This window comes from Oryctolagus cuniculus, chromosome 15 (assembly GCF_051225735.1).
Source record: "Oryctolagus cuniculus isolate XC-2025 breed Fujian yellow rabbit chromosome 15, ASM5122573v1, whole genome shotgun sequence".
In the NCBI taxonomy this organism is placed as follows: Eukaryota; Metazoa; Chordata; class Mammalia; order Lagomorpha; family Leporidae; genus Oryctolagus; species Oryctolagus cuniculus.
In genome coordinates this window covers 47301242-47315335 of record NC_142881.1, presented here as the reverse complement: position 1 = coordinate 47315335, position 14094 = coordinate 47301242, and the positions used below count along the sequence as shown (strand labels likewise).

The window sequence follows — 14094 nt, the reverse complement described above, 5'->3', positions numbered from 1 at the left end:
AGGTTTAGATTTTTCGGGTTTTTGTTTTGTTTTGTTTTTTGTTTTTGTTTCTTTTACAGTTTAATCCTGGGGACATTCGTCCCCTCACCATGGGGTGCAAAACATATTTTTCCTTTTTCTTTTGGTTCCCTTTTTCCTTTGTTCTTACTGCAGGCTTGCCTCTATGTAAACCTTTGGATTATACATTGGTAACAGCTGTGAGATCAAATGAGATTAACCAATTTAGCTTAATCTGAATATATTTAGAAAGTAAATCTGAGCATATTTACAAAGTAAATTAGTCTGCTGTGTTAAGATTTACTTGTATACTCAAAATTAAGTGTGAAGAGGGAGCAAATTCTGCATTGATGACCCACTTGCAACATACTCATATGCGAAAAGACAACTCCATCCTGCTTTCTGAAGGTTACAGTAATGCTCTTTGATGAACCAGTTTCCTCAAACAACCTTGCCTTTTCAGACTTTCTGTGACAAGAAGCTGGCATTTCTTACACTCCTGAGTAAGCTAGCATTGTCCCAACTGTTGCAAAGCTTCAGAATTTATCAAGAGATCAAGCAATTAGTTTGTTTCATTAGAAACGAATGATAATGTCAAATCATTTATAAATGTATGATGTTTCTTTCAAGGCATTTTTGAAATCCATTAACTTCCCTTCAGAATTTCTTAAATGAATTCATTTGGTTTTCTAGGGTTCTATACACTTCCATGAAAGGAACACAATGTTAATGTATGCTTATGATAAATGACAAACGGATGCAATGGATTAAAGCCGAGGTACAGCTTCTCACAATAATTTGATAAAAATTTATTTCTTGAGAGATAAGAAAATAAACATCTTTGGTATTGTTCTATTTAAGCTGGTTACATCTTTAAATATGACATTATATAAATGGGAGAAGAATAAGGACTTTTAGGACAAATCTTTAGTAGGCCATTTATTTACATCTATATCTTGTAATTCAGTGGTGAGAGGAATTTATGCTTTATAGTGTGGTGATGTGGCTGAAACAGAAACAGTAATAGAATGTGTCTGATGCGTACTAAGTGCTAAGTGGTTGTTATCATACAAGCCAGGCTTTTACCCCTATCTTTTTGGTAGCTTTTCTTTGTATTCCCCCCCTCTTTCCTTTTCTCTATATTCCATTTCTTGCTATTTCTATTGAGCCATGCTTTTCAAAATGACACATAGAAATTTATCTAATCCAAGAAAGTATAGGGTGCTGGAGTGATGTAACCAGGTATGGGAGAGCTGAAAGAAAAATCATCATTTTTGTTTATTCATTTGCCCTCTTAGTAGTTTGTTTTTTGGATTTTTCTTACTTCAAGGCACTAGAGGTCATGTTTATAGGAGGGAAAGATAGCGAGTCTATATTTTTATATTTCTATCCATGATGCTGTTATATAAATATATCACTAAAAATTTTTCTTAAGAACCATTATAATTGAAATAGCTTTGAAACTGATTTTTTTTTTTTTTTTTTGCTGTGTAGGTTCTTTTTTCAGCCTAAAATTTTTTAAAATCTCTATATTGCTAATCCTAATCCAGGTTAATTTGGGAGACAATATTTGGTATAGGCAAAAGCAGATTTGTGGATGCCAGAATCACATATCCAAGTTGTGATCAAATAGTGTCTTTGCTGTTTATAATTTAGATGGAACACGTAGTTTTTTGGATGTTTTAGGTAAGGTACAATCTTAAATAACTAGACAGAAATTGGTTAATCTTCTTATGCTTTTTTTTTTCCACCATACTACTAAAGTATACAACTTAATAAAAAAGTACTAAATATCATTCTAAAGCAGAATATTTTCAAAGCTCAAGATAAAAAGAAGAGAACATGAAAAAATTTAGATGGGAGTGACTTATGCTTTTCCTTTGCTTTTATCTTAGTTTAATTTCAAAGCACGAAATTGCTTCCTTGACATATGTCAAATTCAATAAAAGCAATACATGGAGGACATCAGTATTTGTTAAAAGTAGTAAAACAACATCATTGTTAAAACCAGGCAAAATGTACGCTCTAAATAAGCCAGTTATTATTTTCACCATAATAGAATGGTATTTCATTGGTTAGAGATCATTTGGAACAAATGACTCTGGCTTTGCTAATTATACACCTTGGCTTGACAACCTGTTGCTTTATTGGTGTTGTGGGAGATACTAAGCTCCTCATATTCTCCTGACAAATGAACTCTGTCATTCAAATAGCTGCTGAAACATCATCATAAAATTCAGCAGCACAGAATGTTGTGTTCATACAAAAATGACTTTGCACAAACTCAATATTCTTTCTGATTTTTTTTATGATTTCTCAGATTTCAACTTTGTTTTGCAGTAACACTGCACTCAGCTTAAAAAGAAAAATACTCTAAGGGAGGACAAAATGAGAATCGCGTTCTCGGCTGTTGGACTTTGAAGTCATCAATTTGAACAATTTTTCTTAGTCAGTGAATAAAATATAAAATAGTTTCAACTTTTGTTAGAGGCAATGAGTAATGTTTGTAGTCACTATTTTAAACACTTTAAAACCTTGATAATTTGGCAATTTATTTTCATAAGAGCCCATTTTCAGTTGCTTGGTGATATCACCCTTTGACTATACAATACTATAGTGTTCACTTGATTGTGATGCTTCCTCTTATTTTATCTTTTTATTTTAAAGATTTATTTATTTATTTAGAAGTCAGAGACACAGAGAGAGAAGGAGAGGCAGAGAGACAGACAGAGAGGTCTTCCATTTTCTGGTTCACTCCCCAATTGTCTGCAATGGCTGGAGCTGCGCTGATCCGAAGCCAGGAGTCAGGAGCTTCCTCCAGGTCTCCCACACAGGTGCAGGGACTCAGGGACTCCAGCCATCTAACACAGTGTTCCCAGGCCACAGTAGAGAGCTATATTGGAAATGGAGCACCCAGGACTCAAACCGGCACCCACGTGGGATGCCAGCACTGCAGGTGGCAGCTTTTACCCAGTACACCACAGCGCCAGCCCCCGGTTCCTCTTATTTTCTTTCACATCCATTCTTCCTCCCTCCCTTCCTTTTTATAAAGGACATGTCTACATTTAAGTAAGTGAAGGGGAATCAAAATAGTCATAAGCACCTGGCAAAGTAGGGAACAACTTAAAATCTAAAGGATGACAGAACAAAAGTTCATTGAGTAAACACTGCTGTGCTTCATGGCTCTGTGCTGCAGTAAGAATCTTCAAATTACAGAAAGATGAGGGCCCTGTAACCCAAAGATGAAGCAGCTCGTCCAAGTGCATAAAACACAGTGCTTGCTCTGTCCTGAATCCAATGTACTTCTTTTCCAATCATAGAAATAATAAGTAACGAGAAAGTGCAGCCAAGGGACAGATATACAGTGATTTTTTTTTGACAGGCAGAGTGGACAGTGAGAGAGAGAGACTGAGAGAAAGGTCTTCCTTTACTGTTGGTTCACCCTCCAATGGCCGCTGCAGCCGGCGCACTGCGCTGATCTGAAGCCAGGAGCCAGGTGCTTCTCCTGGTCTCCCATGGGGTGCAGGGCCCAAGCACTTGGGCCATCCTCCACTGCACTCCCGGGACACAGCAGAGAGCTGGCCTGGAAGAGGAGCAACAGGGACAGAATCTGGAACCCCAACCAGGACTAGAACCCGGGGTGCTGGCACTGCAGGTGAAGGATTAGCCAAGTGAGCCATGGTGCTGGCGGTAGCATTCTTACACAATGATAGCATTCTACACTTCAGTATAGAAATGCTGTGTTTCATGGTTTGTGGCATCACTGTATCAGCTTCCTGAAATAGCACAATGAGCCTTCCCTCAACATTCATTCCTTATTCTACCCAATGATAAATTATGCAGGCTTGAGGTTTATTGATAAAGTCCAACAGATCAATGTGAATATATAAAATATATTCAATTCCTGGGATATAAATGAGAGACACATTTTTCTTTCAGTTACATAAAAAGGTTGATAATTTATAGCTGTGAATTTATGACTGTTTTGGAGAATGGACACTATTGCATTGTCAAGTTTTTTTGTCAAGTTTGAATATTTGACAAAATTCAGTAACATCTTGTAAATTTTCGTTGCATAATTATGGCTTTTTGATTAGACTGTTAATCTCAATACCTTCTTATATTTTCCTAAAATATCTTAAATAATTAATAATAGAATATTTGATAAAAATGACTACAAATGTGCCAGTCATACTTGATCAAATGTATTCATTAGAGTTGATAGGCTTTTTTTTCCATAATTTTATTTAAGGTATACAAATTTCATATATACAGATTTAGAAACATAGTGATTCTTCCCATCCTATGCTCCCTCTCACCCACTCTCTTCTTCCTTCTTCCTCCTCCCTCTCCTATTCCTACTTAGTTGTTGTGTTTTTTCTTTTTTTTTTTTTTTTTTTTGACAGGCAGAGTGGACAGTGAGAGAGAGAGACAGAGAGAAAGGTCTTCCTTTGCCGTTGGTTCACCCTCCAATGGCCGCCGCGGCCGGCGCACTGTGGCCGGCGCACCGTGCTGATCTGGTCGCGGGAGCCAGGAGCCAGGTGCTTCTTTCCTGGTCTCCCATGGGGTGCAGGGCCCAAGCACCTGGGCCATCCTCCACTGCACTCCCTGGCCACAGCAGAGAGCTGGCCTGGAAGATGGGCAACTGGGACAGAATCTGGCGCCCCAACCGGGACTAGAACCCGGTGTGCCGGCTCTGCTAGGCGGAGGATTAGCCTAGTGAGCCGCCCCTACTTAGTTTTTACAATGATCTAGTTTTTTATTTTTTTTTTAATTTTTATTTAATGAATATAAATTTCCAAAGTATAGCTTATGGATTACAATGGTTTCCCCCCATAACTTCCTTCCCACCCTCAAGCCTCCCCTTTCCCGCTCCCTCTCCCCTTTCATTCACATCAAGATTCATTTTCAATTCTCTTTATATACAGAAGATCAGTTTAGCATACATTAAGTAAAGATTTCAACAGTTTGCTCCCACACAGAAACATAAAGTGAAAAATACTGTTTGAGTACTAGTTATAGCATTAAATCACAATGTATAGCACATTAAGGACAGAGATCCTACATGAGGAGTAAGTGCACAGTGACTCCTGTTGTTGACTTAACAAATTGACACTCTTGTTTATAGCATCAGTAATCACCCTAGGCTCTTTTCATGAGCTGCCAAGACTCTGGAAGCCCCCTGAGTTCAGCAACTCTGATCATATTTAGACAAGGTCATAGTCAAAGTGGAAGTTCTCTCCTCCCTTCAGAGAAAGGTTCCTCCTTCTTTGATGACCTGTTCTTTCCACTGGGATCTCTCTCGCAGAGATCTTCCATTTAGGTCATTTTTTTTTTTTTTTGCCAGAGTGTCTTGGCTTTCTATGCCTGAAATACTCTCATGGGCATTTCAGCCAGATCTACATGCCTTAAGGGCTGATTCTAAGGCCAGAGTGCTGTTTAGGACATCTGCCATTCTATTGTGTATCCTGCTTCCCATGTTAGATCGTTTTCTCCCTTTTTTATTCTATAGGTTAGTATTTTCAGATCCTAGTCTTGTTTATGTGATCCCTTTGGTTCTTAGCCCTATCATTATGATCAATTGTGAACAAAAATTGATCACTGGGACTAGTGAGATGGCATTGGTACATGCCACCTTGATGGAATTGAATTGGAATCCCCTGGTGTGTTTCTAACTCTACCGTTTGAGGTAAGTCAGCTTGAGCATGTCCCGAATTGCACATCTCTTCCCTCTCTTATTCCCAATCTTATATTTAACAGGGATCATTTTTTCAGTTAAGTATCAACACTTAAGAATAACTGTCTATTAATTACAGAATTCAATGAATAGTATTAAGTAGAACAAACAAAAAATACTAAAAGGGATAAAGTATTAAGTTGTTCATCAACAGTCAGGGCAAGGGCTTATCAAGTCACCGTTTCTCATAGTGTCCATTTCACTTCAACATGTTTCCTTTTTGGTGCACAGTTAGTTGTCACCGATCAGGAGAACATATGATATTTGTCCATTTGGGACTGGCTTGTTTCACTCAGCATGATGTTTTCTAGATTCCTTCTGGAATTCGTTGTTTGTTTTGATGTTGTGGAATTTCTTGATTTCTTTGTAGATTCTTTGTAGATTCAGGTTATTAATCCTTTATCTGTAGCATAGTTTGCAAATATTTTTCCCATTCTGTCAGTTGCCTCTTTACTCGTCTGTTTCTTTTGCAGTACAGAAACTTCTCAATTTGATGCAATCCCAATTGTTAATTTCGGCTTTGACTGCCTGCGCCTCTAGGGTCTTTCAAGGAAGTCTTTGCCAGTGCCAATATCTTGCAGGGTTTCTCCAATGCTATCTAATAATTTGATGGTGTCGGGTCATAAATTTATGTCTTTAATCCATGCTGAGTGGATTTTTGTTTAAGGTGTAAGATAGGGGTCTTGCTTCATGAATCTGCATGTGGAAATCCAGTTTTCCCAGCACCATTTATTGAATAGACTGTCCTTGCTCCAGGAATTGGTTTTAGATCCTTGATCAAATATAAGTTGGCTGTAGATGTTTGGGTGACTTCTGGTGTTTCTATTCTGTTCCATTGGTCTATCCATCTGTTTCTGTACCAGTGCCATGCTGTTTTGATAACAACTGCCCTGTAGTATGTCCTGAAATCTGGTATTGTGATGCCTCCAGCTCTGTTTTTGTAGTACAAAATTGCTTTAGCTATTCGAAGTCTCCTGCGTCTCCATATGAATTTCAGCATCATTTTTTCTAGATCTGAGAAGCATATCTTTGGTATCTTGATTGGTATTGTATTGAATCTATAAATGGATTTTGGGAGAATGGACATTTTCATGATGTTGATTCTTCCAATCCATGAGCATGGAAGCTTTTTTTCCAATTTTTGGTGTCCTCTTCTATTTCTTTCTTTAAGGTTTTGTAATTTTCATCATAGAGATATGGTTAAGTTTATTCCAAGGTATTTGATTGTTTTTGTAGCTATTGTGAATGAGATTGATCTTAGCAGTTCTTCCTCAGCCGTGGCACTGCCTGTGTATACAAAGGCTGTTGATTTTTGTGCATTGATTTTATATCCTGCTACTTTGCCAAACTCCTCTATGAGTTCCAATATTCTCTTAATAGAGTTCTTTGGATCCTCTAAATAAAGAATCATATCGTCTGCAAAGAGAGATAATTTGAGTTATTCCTTCCCAATTTGCATCCCTTTAATTTCTTTTTCTTGCCTGATGGCTCTGGCTAAGACTTCTAGAACTGTGTTGAATAGCAGTGGTGAGAGTGGACATCCCTGTCTGGTACCAGATCTCAGTGGAAATGCTTCCAACTTTTCCCCATTCAATATGATGTTGGCCGTGGGTTTTTCATAAATTGCTTTGATTGTATTGAGGAATGTTCCTTCTATACCCAATTTGCTTAGAGTTTTCATCATGAAAGGGTGTTGTATTTTATCAAATGCTTTCTCTGCATCTATTGAGATAAGCATATGGTTTTTCTTCTGCAGTCTGTTGATGTGGTATATCACATTGATTGATTTGGGAACATTGAACCATCCCTGCATACCAGGGATAAATCCCACTTGGTCTGGTTGGATGATTTTTCTGATGTGTGATTGTATTCTCTTGGTGAGAATTTTATTGAGGATTTTTGCGTCTATGTTCATCAGGGTTGTTGGTCTGTAATTTTCTTTCAGTGCTTCATCTCTCTCTGGCTTAGGGATTAAGGTGATGCTGGCTTCATAGAAAGAATTTGGGAGGATTCCATCTTTTTTGATTGTTCTGAATAGTTTGGGAAGAATTGGAGTCAGTTCTTCTTTAAATGTCTGGTAGAATTCAGCAGTGAATCCATCTGGTCCTGGGCTTTTCTTTATTGGGAGGGCCTTTATTACTGTTTCAATTTCTGTCTCAGTTATGGGTCTATTTAGTTTTTCTATGTCTTCATGATTCAATTTAGGTAGATTGCATGTGTCCAGGAATCTATCCATTTCTGATAGATTTCCCTGTTTGCTGGCATACCAGTCCTTGTAGTGATTTCTGATGATTCTTTTTGTTTCTATGGTGTCTGTTGTTACGTTTCCTTTTTCATCTCTGATTTTATTGATTTGGGTCTTTTCTCTTGTTTTTTTAGTTAGTTGGGCCAATGGGGTGTCAATGTTTTTTATTTTTTCAAAAAGCCAGCTCTTTGCTTGGCCAATTTTTTGTAATTTTTTTTGATTCAATTCTATTGATTTCTTCTCTGATTTTAATTATTTCTCTTCTCCTACTAGATTTGGGTCTGGTTTGCTGCAGATTTTCTAGATCCTTGAGAGGAATTGAAAGCTCATCTATTTGGTGCCTTTCCAATTTCTTGATGTAGGCACCTATTGCTATAAACTTTCCTCTCAACAATGCTTTTGCTGTATTCCATAAGTTTTGATATATTGTGTTATTATCCTCATTTACTTCCAGAAAGTTTTTGATTTCTCTTTTGATTTCTTCTATGACCCAGTGGTCATTCAGGAGCATGTTTTTTACTATCCATGTGTTTGCATATGCTCTAGGGATTCCTGAGTTGCTAATTTCCACCTTCATTCCACTGTGGTCTGAGAAGCTTCATGATATGATTCTAATTCTTTCTAATTTGCTGAGACTTGCTTTATGGCCTAGTATGTGGTCAGTCCTAGAGAAGGTTCCATGCACTGTTGAGAAGAATGTAAAAATCTTTAAATGTAGGATTGAAAGTTCTGTAGATATCTATTAGATCCATTTGAGCAATAGTGCCAATTAAATCTGCTGTTTCCTTGTTGATCTTCTGTCCAGTTGATCTGTCTATATCTGAGATTGGAGTATTGAAATCCCCCAGTACTATTGTATTGGAATCTAAGTCTCCCTTTAAGTCCCTTGACATACCTTTTAAATAAACTGGTGCCCTGTAATTAGGTGCATATACATTTATAATCATTACATCTTCCTGTTGAAATGAACCCTTAATCATTATATAGTGTCCCTCTTTGTCTCTCTTAACAGTTTTTGTGTGAAAGTTTATTTTGTGTGATATTAATATGGCTACACCTGCTTTTTTTCATTTCTGTTGGCATGGAATATCTTTTTCCAGCCTTTCATTTTCAGTCTGCATGCATCTTTGTTGGAAAGATGTGTTTCTTGAAGGCAGCAAATAGATGGGTTTTGTTCCTTAATCCATTAGCCAGTCTGTGCCTTTTAACTGGAGAATTGAGTCCATTAACGTTCAGTGTGACTATTGATATGTAGTGACTTTGCCCTGCCATTTTCCGAAAGATATTTTCTAGTGTATGCTTTAAGCTTCCTATGGTCTTTTTCTTTCATATTGATGGCCCTGTTTCTGTGTTTCTGTGTGTAGCACATCTTTAAGCATCTTTTGCAGGGCTGGACGAGTGGCGAAAAATTCTTTCAATTTCTGTTTGATATGAAAGGTCTTTATTTCACCTTCATTCAAAAATGAGAGCTTTGCAGGGTATAATATTCTGGGCTGGCAGTTTGTCTCTCTTAGTACCTGGGCTATGTCTCGCCATTCCCTCCTACCTTGTAGGGTTTCTGATGAGAAGTCTGCTGTAATTCTAATTGGAGATCCTCTGAGAGTAATCTGACATTTCTCTCTGGCACATTTTAGGATCTTTTCTTTCTATTTCACTGTGTTGAGTTTAATTACAACGTGTCGTGGTGAGGATCTGTTTTGGTCATGTTTACTAGGGGTTCTATGAGCTTCCTGTACTAGGATGTCTCTGTCCTTCTCCAAACCTGGGACATTTTCTTCCTGTATCTCACTAAAAAGGCTTTTAAAAGTCAGTTACAAAAAGAGGGAAAGATGGAATGGAAGATCTTGCATCTGTTGGTTCACTTCACATATTGCCACAATAGCTGGGACTGGTATGGATTGAAGCTAGCAGCCCTGAGCTTCATCCTGGTCTCCATGTGCATGTCAGGGTCCATACACTTGGGCTATCTTCTGCTGCTTTTCCCAAGCATTTGCAGAGAGCTGGATCAGAAGTAGAAATGGAGCAGCCGAAACTTGAACCAGCTTACATTTTGGATGCTAGCATCTCAGGCTGTGACTTTACCCACTACACCACAACACTGACCCCAAGGGATTTTAACTGTATATATGACAAGCATTACTAAGTCATTTTTAGTGGTACTTTCCTATAGAAGTAAAGAATTTTGCTATGAGTTATATAAGGATTTTATAAGAGCTTTGGTAGATATTAGATAAGTCACATTGAACCAAAATTGGGGGAAATGACAGTTATTTATTTTTTTTACTTGAAAGATAGACAGAGACAATATAGTATATTCTGTGTATAGCTTCACTCCCCAGTTGCCCACAGAAGCACAGGCTGAAGAAGGCCAAAGCTAGGAACACAGAACACAATCCAAGTCTCCCATGTGAGTGTCAGGTAACCAAATATTTGATTCATAACATGATGTTTCCCAAGGTCCACATTAGCATAATCTGAACTGATGCTCAGAGGTGGAATGTGTACATCCCAAGTGGTGTCTTAGTTCACCAAATATCCCTCCCACAAAATGACAGTTATTTAAATTCAAAGTAAATCTTGGTGTTCATGCGGTCATGTGATAAACCTACATGTTTTTGTTTCAACAGCTAGAAATAAGGGAATATAATATTCTTTCATGTACATTCCTGAAAAAATCAGAGTATGGTCATGTACATGATCAATAGATGCTGAAAATCTCTCATAAATGCCAAAATCTATATTAAAGACAATACTAAAGACTTGCTGCTTATGAGGCACTGCCAATAATCTAATGCTGTATCTTTTAATAATTTATCCCTAAAACAATCAGAAAGTTACATTACAACCAATGCTTTCTTACTCCTTTAGGCACCTAACAAAGAGAAGAGCTCTTAGGTAGCTTCGCTTGATTATTCTGAAACCATTATATTTGATGAAAAGGATATTGCTGTTTTGGGAGTAAGATATAAACTGAGACATGTTAGGTTAATTTTCATACCATGCTCCTATACAATAGTGAAATCAATAGTTAGAACAGCTTATTATTGCCATTCTATCCATTAAAATGCATACTTGTAGTTAAAAATTTGGATATATTTTGTTGATGTTTGTATTACTAAGAAAGTGACAGCAAAAATGTCAAAAGAAATCCTGAAAAAATCTGCAGACTGCTATGTGTCTGGTGTTTTTTGTGTGTAAAAATAATGGAATGAAGTTATTTTCTTTCTTTTGAAATGCAAGTTAAGCTTAACATGGTTAGTGCTTTAGTTAGACCTAGTCATCTGTATCACAGACTAGGTAAGATAGCCAAAGACAACCGAAAACTGGTCAGATTTGTTGGTCCACTCAATTCCATGTGACAAGTTGCTTCTACCCCACTCACAACCCTTCTTCCATATCCTGACAATTTTCCTTTATAAAATTTATCACATTCTAAAATATTATTTATTTGTCTTTTTTTGCTGTACATATTTCCTGGATGTTGCAACCTTGAGAATTTCAGAGAATGACACATTTAAAATAGTTTATTGTTACATTCCAGGTGACTAGAAAAATGCTAGCTATACAGGCTAAGTGAATCCGTGTTAAATGAATAAATAAACATGTGGTGGGAAAATGTGGTATTGTGGCTAAGTTGCTGCTCAAGACATCTGGTAGTTATTACTATGCCACATTTGAGTTCTAGCTCCTTTGCTTCTGATCCAATTTCTTACTCATCTGTACCCCAGGAGGCAGCAGATAAATTATGTTTTTTAAAATGCAAAAAATGACCCTAAAGAAATTATTATTGCATGCATCATTTCACCCAAAACTTTAATTCATCATCTCTAAAATAATGCAATATTAAATATATTATTCTTGCATTTTGAATTAATACAAATATTAAATATATGTATAAGAATATTATTTATATATTACTTTATTACTTATATGTAACTAGTATGTATATTCAAGCAAGTCTGTAGTCTAGTTCTAATTAATGTATCTACCAAATCTAATCACAATAAGTCATATGCATAATGTTCATGCTCCTTATAAAATTTTAAGAATTGACTTTCAGAATGATACAGTACCTGCACACCAAGCAATTGTAGAGAAATATTTAATACAAAAATTTATTAAGAAATGCCATTTTAATGGTTCCTGCGCATTGCATTTCTTTGTAGCTGTCACATACAGAGCAAATTTTAAAAATATGTCATTGACAGAAGTTACAAAGAAACAATAGTTAGCAAGTAGTTTCCTTAATTATATAACTATTGTTCCAATTCAAATTTGAAAATGTCTCTAACTCAGTTATTTTCTATTTACAGAAATTTACATTGACATGTTTCTAAGTATTATTCTCAAGACCTAGGAATAAGGTATAGTATGTTTTACTTTATATTTTAAGTATATGTTTAAAACCTCATGTCAGTTGTGTAATAACTAGGAGTTGTTCCTCATAATGTGGATCACAAGTAGGCTGTTGGTTTGTGGACTCAGGTTTCAATCATCATCCATTTGTTGGATATGACTTTGTGATTGTTCTTTTTATTGGAAGCTACTGGCATGAAGATGCCTATATTTTGCTTGTTTCCCAATAATTGTTTACTGCAGAATAAAATGTTTTATTGATTTTGCCATTTAACAATTCTTCTCTACCAACATATTTGATATTTGTGGTGTTGCAATTGCTACATAGAAAGGATCTCATGTTAAAATATTCTTCCAAAGAAATATGGCATATATAAATTATGGAATATTACTCAGCCATCAAAATGAATAAAATAGTGACATTGGCAACAAAATGGATACAATGAAACGTAATTATGCTAAGTGAAAGAAGCTAGACTCAGAGAAACAAAAACTAATGTTTTATTTGTGGAAGTTAATGGAGAGTGTAAAAATTGTGTGAATGTTATGCAATTTGGTATTTAATTATGAATATTACGTTATTGAATCATACCATGTGCATGAAAATATTCCTGTCTTTCCCCCCATTACAAAAAGAAAGGGAAAGAGTGCCATAGAGGACTCCTGGGGCACTAGTAATGTTCTGTTCTTAACTTGGGTGCCGGTTATGAGTGTACTCAGAGGACAACAAACTAATTTATCTGTACATGTGCATTTCTTGGTATGTACCCTGTATCAATAAAATGTTTTTTATAACAGAAAACTTTCATCCTAATACAATAGCCACAGGAATAAGACCATGCAAAAATATGAATTTATCAATGTTAGGAAAGTATAAAAATCTAAAATTTGAATGAGACAAATCAGATCCATTTATTTATGGATTTTCTTCTCGCTGAAGAAATTCCTACTGAAAATGTTCTTCTGCTTGTGTGGTTGTTACAAGGAAGGAAGGATGTGAGGGAGGGGGACAGTGCTGTCAGAAATATTGAAGTCTGTAAAGTAAGTACCAGGACAGGTGTTTAGCCCAGCAGTTAAACCACTAGCTGGGACATCTGTGCACATTGGGGAGTGTCAGAGTTAGGTTTCCTACTTCAACTTCTGTTTCCAGCTTCTTGCTAATACACCTTTAGGGAGGCAACAGGGATAGTTCTGATATTAGGTCTCTGCAAAACTGCATGGGAGACCTGTTCCAGGCTCCTGGTTTGTGCCAGCCCTGGTTTTTTGCAGGTATTTTGGAATTGAACTGGAAGATGGGAACTAGCTTGACACCTCCCCACCCCTCCCTGCTTTCTGAATGTCATACTGTCCGTTATAAATATATATATATATATATAAAATTATATATAATTTAATATATATATTTGAAGTGAATACCAGTCTTCAAGGCCTTGGTTTTTTGAGAATTTGATGGTAGGAAATGCTTTTTTGAGAGGTCTTATTACAATGACATAAGTTTCTTTAAAATTACAAATAAATATCCCATTCAAGGAGCTGGACTTGTGTTGTTTGGGTAACTGGTTGCTTCTTAGTCTATGAAATAAATCAATGAACAAGCATTGTAGTTCATTATTGTAGCAATATTTGATTCTTAGATTCTTATCAGAACTTTCAGAAAAGTCAACAACTGGGTAAAAGAATTTGTAAATTTCTAAGCGTTGTGTTTATTAGCTATTTTTTCTCTGGTTGAGTAATATTTTAATATTAGATGTGATTGCTT

The 14094-nt window shown here is 36.3% G+C and overlaps 1 protein-coding gene across 3 annotated transcripts in view; it reads left to right on the top strand.

The window, feature by feature from the left end:
- PCDH15 (protocadherin related 15) overlaps positions 1-14094 on the top strand; it is a 1661037-nt gene that overhangs the window by 659511 nt on the left and 987432 nt on the right. For all 3 annotated transcript variants that reach the window (XM_089314076.1, XM_089314072.1, XM_089314075.1), the window contains exon 3: positions 12293-12343. The gene's annotated coding sequence lies outside the window, so the exon portion shown is untranslated. The remainder of the gene's footprint in view (positions 1-12292; positions 12344-14094) is intronic.